Here is a 7288-nt window from a genome sequence, read left to right on the forward strand (position 1 = left end):
CATATTTATGCTTCATGTTGTACTTTGTTATTAATTTATTATGCATGCCAATTTAGTTTTACTATTGATTTGTTATTTTACATTTTCGTCAAACACTTTAATAATTAGATTTCTATATTATATATACTACATATATTTATATAGCCATGCATAAGAGCAATTTATATATATACATACACATATGGTTTACAAGAAATTGCCTTATATAAAAAAAATTTTAAAAAAAAGCCCGAAAATAAAAAAAGCCCGTTAGGCCCGCTAAGCCCACGAGCCCGGCCCATTTAGCCCAGACCATATGGGCTTAGGCCCGTCACGGGCTGGCCCTACCCGTTGAGCCCACGAAGCCCGGGACCGCCAGATCCCGGGACCGCTAAGCCCAGGCCCGTTTAGCCCGGCTCGTTTAGCCCATTTAGGCCCGGGCGCGGTCCACCATACAGCCTTAGTGCAGAATGTAGTATCAGCACAACCGATCCCATGTGCTGTTAAGTGTCTAGCCTAACCTCGGCTAAGTAGTGACGAGGCTAGGACAAGACTACCAATTAAACCTGTGCAGTTATATCACATACAACAAGTAATATTGACAGAGACTAGTAGTTAAAGATGGGAAGGGGAAACATGCTGCGGGGAAATATCAAGTAACAACAGAAATCCAATAGATAAATGTAAAGAACACTATAACTAAATTATCAGCAAGAATCAGGAAATCAAAGACAAGTGCACGGCATCACCCTTCGTGCTTTACACTCTCTCACAAATATCATGCACGGCATCACCCTTCGTGCTTTACACTCTTCCTCACCCAAGCAACAATCACAAAACAATTTGGGCAAGGGAATCAATAACATCGCAATAAAATCAAGTAACCATAGAAAACCAATAAATAAACGTAAAGAACATCATAACTCAATTATCAACAAAAAAATCAGGAAAATCAAGGGCAAGTGCACGACATCACCCTTCGTGCTTTTACTCTCATCCTCACCATAAGAATCAATATAATCGGTACGGCATCACCCTTCGTGCTTTTACCTTACATAATCATGGCACGGAATTATCCTTCATGCATATCATGGCACCGCATTGTACATCGTGCGGCACGGCATCACCCTTCGTGCTTTTACCTCACAATATCAGCACGGCATCACCCTTCGTGCATTAACACTCTCTCACAAATATCATGCACGACATCACCCTTCGTGCTTTACACTCTTCCTCACCCAAGCAACAATCACAAAGCAAACGGGCAAGGGAATCAATAAAATCACAATAGAATCCCGGCAAGGGAACAATAGCATAACAACAATATCCCGGCAAGGGAAAACAATATCAAAAGCAATAACATCCCGGCAAGGGAGATAATATCATAAACCTCTTCTCTTTTTCACAATTACTTCACAACTCAATTCACAACTTGAACCAACGCTCTACAATGTTCAATTACCAATATTACTTCCACAACTCGAGCCAGCGCTCTAAAATGTTCAATTACCAATAATACTTCCACAACTCAATTCACAACTCGAGTCGACGCTCTAAAATGTTCAATTACCAATAATACTTCCACAACTCAATTCACAACTCGAGCCGACGCTCTAAAATGTTCAATTATCAATAATACTTCCACAAGCCTTGTTCAACAATAGATTTCATCATATAAAGCATAAATAATACGAAACGCAGTCACATTCATCATAGTATAAGACTCACGAGCATGCTTGACACCGACGTATAGATAGTCGTCACCATGCCTATACGTCGTACTCAACAATTAACACATAGCAAACAAGACACAACTCCTAATCCCTCAAGCTAAGGTTAGACCAAACACTTACCTCGATGCCACGAACACAATTCAAGCCTCAACTACCGGTTACCTCTTGTTTCCACCACCAATTCGCTTGTATCTAGCCACAATATACTTAACGATATCAATAAATGCTAAATGAATCAATTCTAATGCATGAAAATAGGTTTTCTAAAGTTTTTCCCAAAAAGTCAAAAATCGACCCCGGGCCCACATGGTCAAAACCCGAGGTTCAAACCAAAACCCGATTAACCATTTATCAACAAACTCAAATATATAATTTGTTTTGAAATCGGACCTCAAATCGAGGTCCAAATCCCCAAAATTTAAAAATCCTAGGTTCTACCCAAAACACTCAATCTTGATTTTGAGTTGAAATCATGTGAAAAAATGTTATAGGTTAGAGAAAACGAGTTAGAAATGACTTACTAATGATTTGGAAGAGTAGTTGCCTTTGAAAATCGCCCAAAGATGTTTTAGGTTTGAGAGAGTTTGAAAAATGAGAAATTTTCGGCTAAGTTATGATTTAGCAGGTTGCAGATGTCGCAATTGCGACCAGGGTTCGCAATTGCGAACCCTTAAGGAACCTGCTGACATCGCAAATGTGAAGTATATGTCGCATTTGCGACCATGGGCAATTCCGGTCACCTTCGCATTTGCGAGGGACCTGTCGCATTTGCGATACATGGGGCGCATTTGCCACTTCTGGCATTAACCGAAGACTTCGCATTTGCAAAGTGTACCTCGCAAATGCGAGATAAGACTGGCCCGGGGTTCTTCGCATTTGCGACGGAATCCTCACATTTGCGAACCCTGCTTGCATTGCAATTGCGATGCCTGATCTCGCAAATGCGAGATCAGAGGCCTGCTACACACCTGCAACACACCAGCAATTTTCCTAAGTCCAATTTCACTCTGTGGCCTATCCAAAACTCACCCGAGCTCCCGGGGCTCCAAACCAAACATGCACGCAAGTCCAAAAACATCATACGGACTTGCTCGTGCGATCAAATCATCAAAATAACATCAACATCTATGAATTAAACCTCAAATTCATGAAATCACTCAAGAACATCAAAATTACTATTTTCTCAACTATAGGTCCGTTTTATACCAAACCAATTCCGATCTTTACCAAATTTTACCGATTCAACTTAATCATTATTTCAAACTTGTACCGGGCTCCGGAACCAAGATACGGGCCCGATACCATCAAGAAAATACATCAATTCACTTCTAAAAACCTTTATATTTTTCAGAAAATAATTTTCTTTAAAAATTCATTTCTCGGGCTTGGGACTTCGGAATTCGATTCCGGGCATACGCCCAAGTCCCATATTTTACTACGGACTCTACGAGACCGTCGGATCACGGGTCCGGGTCCGTTTACCAAGAATGTTGACCAAAGTCAACTTTATTCAATTTTAAAAGCCAATTTCCATATTTTACTTAGTTTCAACATAAAAGCTTTCCAAAAACGTGCCCGGACTGCGCACGCAAATTGAGATAAGACAAAAAGAGGTTTTTAAGGTCTCGAAACACAGAATTCACTTTCAAAACAAGTGACGATCTTTTGGGTCATCACATAGAATTTGTCTTTTTGAAGCCGAACTATATAGTTTTGTTGATCATATGGTAGAATTAATCCCAAGTATAGAATAAATTGTATATAAAACTATTAACCTCCATGTACAAAAGGGAAGATTTATCATGCCAAAAAGAAACATGCTCAGACCAAATATGAAATATGTATCATATCAAATAGAAACATTTTTTCAGACTAAAGATAACATCTTTTTAGTGGTCCTAGCTAGCAATTCATGTTTTTGCACATTCCATGTTATCTGTTTTTAGGTCTATATGTTATAACACATTAAAGCATATTAAGATAGAGATACACTTTTGCCTGTGTTTAAGTTTTCATATCATGTACAACAGTTAGATTATACCAACAATAAAATAGTTCTGTGGTGTTTAACCTATACATTAGAAATCATATTTCAGCTTTGATGATGACCGGTCATGCCTCCATCAACAGTATGCTCGTTTCCCTACAGCATTCTTTTCTCACCAGACAACATTATGTTCTCCAAAACAAATCCAAGCCAGTTCCTTAAAATTGACAAAGGAGGCAATATATCATCTTAATCCTTTCATTTGAGACCTATAATACCAAAAACGACAGTCATGAGTTAGCATTTCCAGAGAAAACACAACAAGAAAGCACAAGTAACTACGATATTTTTGTTGTTAGACAGAACTTCAAATCATATATTACCAGCAGCCAACAGCAAATTAATTCTAGGAAAAACCAAGCAACTCCCATTGTCAAGAAATTAGTTTTACATCAATTGAAGTTTAAGGAGTATCTATTAAGGACCCATTCTCTGGGATTAGAGGTGGCAAAATGGTTAAAAGAAAACAGTTATCCACCCATATTATCCATTCAAAAATGGGTTGAATAATGAACATTTTTAAAACGGGTCGAATATGGATAAGAACCATATTATCCACTTAGAAAATGGATAACCAAATGGATAACTAATGTGTTTAACTTTTACATTTGTGAAGCTTCAAATTGAGTATTACTCAGGGTTAGGAGACTAGAAATTCTCCCAAGAGTGATCATATTCAATAAGCCATGGATAATATGGATAATCATATTATCCGCCGGAAAACCCGTTTTTATCCGTTTTAAATATGGGTCGGGTTGGATTATTTATCCATTTTTTGAATTACCCGTTTTCGACCCGCTCATATCCGACCCGACCCGCCCATTTGCCGCCCCTATCTGGGATGTAAAAGGTTGTTAGGTGGATTAGTCGAGATATGTGCAAGCTCGTTTGGGCAAGTCATATTAAATAGGATTAATTGTTTTAGAATTGTCTCCATTATCTACATTAACCCTTAATTTAGTTAGTTTCTTCTAAACTAGAAAAGGTGGAACCTTTTTGACATGAAAGACAGTTAATTCAAGTTGTACCATGAATTTTCACCTCGGATCCTTTCTATCTCTTAATTAAATTACGCTGGGTATAGGAAATTTGAAATCATGTTTGAAAGATATAAAGTAACCAAAAGATTATCCTAGTTGATAACTTCAAACTGATTCTTTCACATTCCTGCAACTAGAAATAAAGGCTCTCCTAATCTTCACCTAGATCTGTATTTGTCAAAGGTACACTAGTCCACCTAAACATGCACCGCAAAAGCTGCATTTTTCTAGTTCACTGTCATGGATAATGTTCCATGAGCCGAGGGTCTATCGGAAACAACATTTTTATCTTCATAGAGTAGGGATAAGGTCTGCGTTGGGATTATACTGGGTTTGTTGTTGTTGTTGTTGTACTGTCATGAATAATGGATACAACTTTGCAAGAGTACAGTACATTATTGCTAAAGATGAGACCAACCATGATAACAAACATATGCAGAATATTCCAGCAAAAAAGGACTCATCATAGATGACTTTTGACAAAAGCTGTTTGCAGCTTTAGACCACTGGAATATTCAATTATCATCCTTCACTCCCGTTGCATAAAAGCTCATCAAAAGCAACAGCATAATTACAGAAAAGATAGATTTCAAAATCATGTTATACGTAAGAATCTCAATGAGTTCTAAATCATTCATAGGATTCATTCATGCTACTCATTCATTAAAAAGAACTTAATACTATAAACAGAAACTGAAGAACATTGAGAAATCTGGAAAAAAAATGTGATATATAATATTACCAATTTACAGGAGCGACCAATGCAGATGCAGAAACCAACATTTCAGCTGAATCCTTAATCCTTCTACTCCATCAACGCCGTGTTAAAAATCTGAATCAATAAGGCTAACTGCAATTAACATGCTCCGCCGCCAAAAGAGAATGGGAGCTGATATACACATCCATATACAAATGTCCCTTCAAAATCTACTACTATGAGCCTTCAACAATTGTCTTCTCTTGATTATCAAGAACGCCAACACACACACTTGCAATATCACAGCAACAGCCGCAAACATTAACCCCAATTTCTTCCCCAAATTTAACCTTTTTTGCCTTAAAGGTGGAGCCAATTTCCCGTTAGATTTATGGTGGTTGGTTTTACCGTGGTTAGAGTTTTTACTGTCGGAGATAGTCTTTTTTGGAGGTGGTGGAGGGCGGTGACTTTGGTGAGGTGGTGGAGGAGGCCGTGGTGGTGGTGGTGGTGGTGATGCTAAAAGAGCAGGTGGAGGCGGCGGCGGTGGTGGAGACTGCTGAGACGGCGGAGGAGGAGGGGGAGGACTTGATTGTACGGCAAGAATAAGGAAACAAAGGCAGAAACTTAACGTTAACATCAACAATGAGGGATCCATTTAAAGCTAATTCGGGTCAACTATATGAATCTTCAATATCCACTTTGCTTCATTTGAACCCGTTTCATCCCAATCAACTCTTTACCAAAAAAATTGGAGCTTTAACAATTGGGCATACCGAATTAGGGTCCGGAAAATTTCAAAGACTTTTAGTAGTAGAGGCGCCCAGCTATTGTTTCTGATATTGAAGAATCAACGAAATGGGCCCCAAAATGTTGAAATCAAAAAAAGGAACTGTACAGATGATGATGCCCCCAAGAACTAGGGCATCATGTAACGGAGACCGGGTGATTTTGCAAAGAAACGGGTCGGATAGGGGTTAAAATCGGGTCTTCAATTTCTTCCCCAATTCATCGAGACCCCCTGTTTCTCAGAAATGGAGAGAGAGAGAGAGAGAGGGGTTCAATGTTAATTTGGGAAATTAATAAAGATCATTACGGACCCCAAAAAAAAAAAGGAAAAATTCCATGATGTCCATAATTTTTTTCCTTTTTTTTTCAAAAGTGTATTTGTCTTTGTATGTTTCTGAAAAAATTCAAAAATAAACTTTTAAAAACCCAAAATAAGTTTTGATTATTTTTTAAAATTTTCAGAAAAACTTTTTTTCCCGCTCACAAAACTACAAAAAAAAGTTCAAGTGAAATACATGTCTAAACGTATTTTCAAATACTATTTTTCAACTTAACTCCAAACGCACTGTGTTTAAATTGACTTCCCCTCCCCTTCAACTTGATTTTCGAATTGAGAGAGATCAAGAATTTTCACCATTTCTTAAATTTATGGATCCAATTCAATTCAGTGGGATCCTTCATTCATATTTTTTTCCACCAAGAACGTTAACCTTAAAGCGGTTCTCTCTGTACTTTGTTTCAAATAAGCATACTATTTTTTTTTCAAAAACTACAATTTTTATGTCCGAACGCCTACTAAATGTACCAAAATTTAATGGTTTGACTAATTTATATTTGTGCTGCTACTATTAAGTTTTACTGAGACGGAGAATGGCATCCGTCCCACTACATACCTTACTGTAATATTGGTAAGATTTATTTCCTTTGCTCTTGTTGTTTACCCTAAAAAAACGGATAACAATTGAAATTATAAGTGACTTTAAGGATATATGTGTTACCAGAGATC

The 7288-nt window shown here is 37.8% G+C and overlaps 1 long non-coding RNA gene across 1 annotated transcript; it reads right to left on the reverse strand.

Annotated features, from left to right (window-relative positions):
- Positions 1 to 3543: 3543 nt before the first annotated feature.
- LOC109210132 lies at positions 3544 to 6566 on the reverse strand. The gene is made up of 2 exons (XR_002065497.1): positions 5542 to 6566; positions 3544 to 3968 (listed from the first exon to the last, which is right to left on the reverse strand). It is a non-coding gene; the product is annotated as an uncharacterized LOC109210132 (long non-coding RNA).
- Positions 6567 to 7288: the final 722 nt, after the last annotated feature.

The sequence above is a fragment of the Nicotiana attenuata genome, unplaced genomic scaffold, assembly GCF_001879085.1.
Source record: "Nicotiana attenuata strain UT unplaced genomic scaffold, NIATTr2, whole genome shotgun sequence".
NCBI lineage: Eukaryota > Viridiplantae > Streptophyta > Magnoliopsida > Solanales > Solanaceae > Nicotiana > Nicotiana attenuata.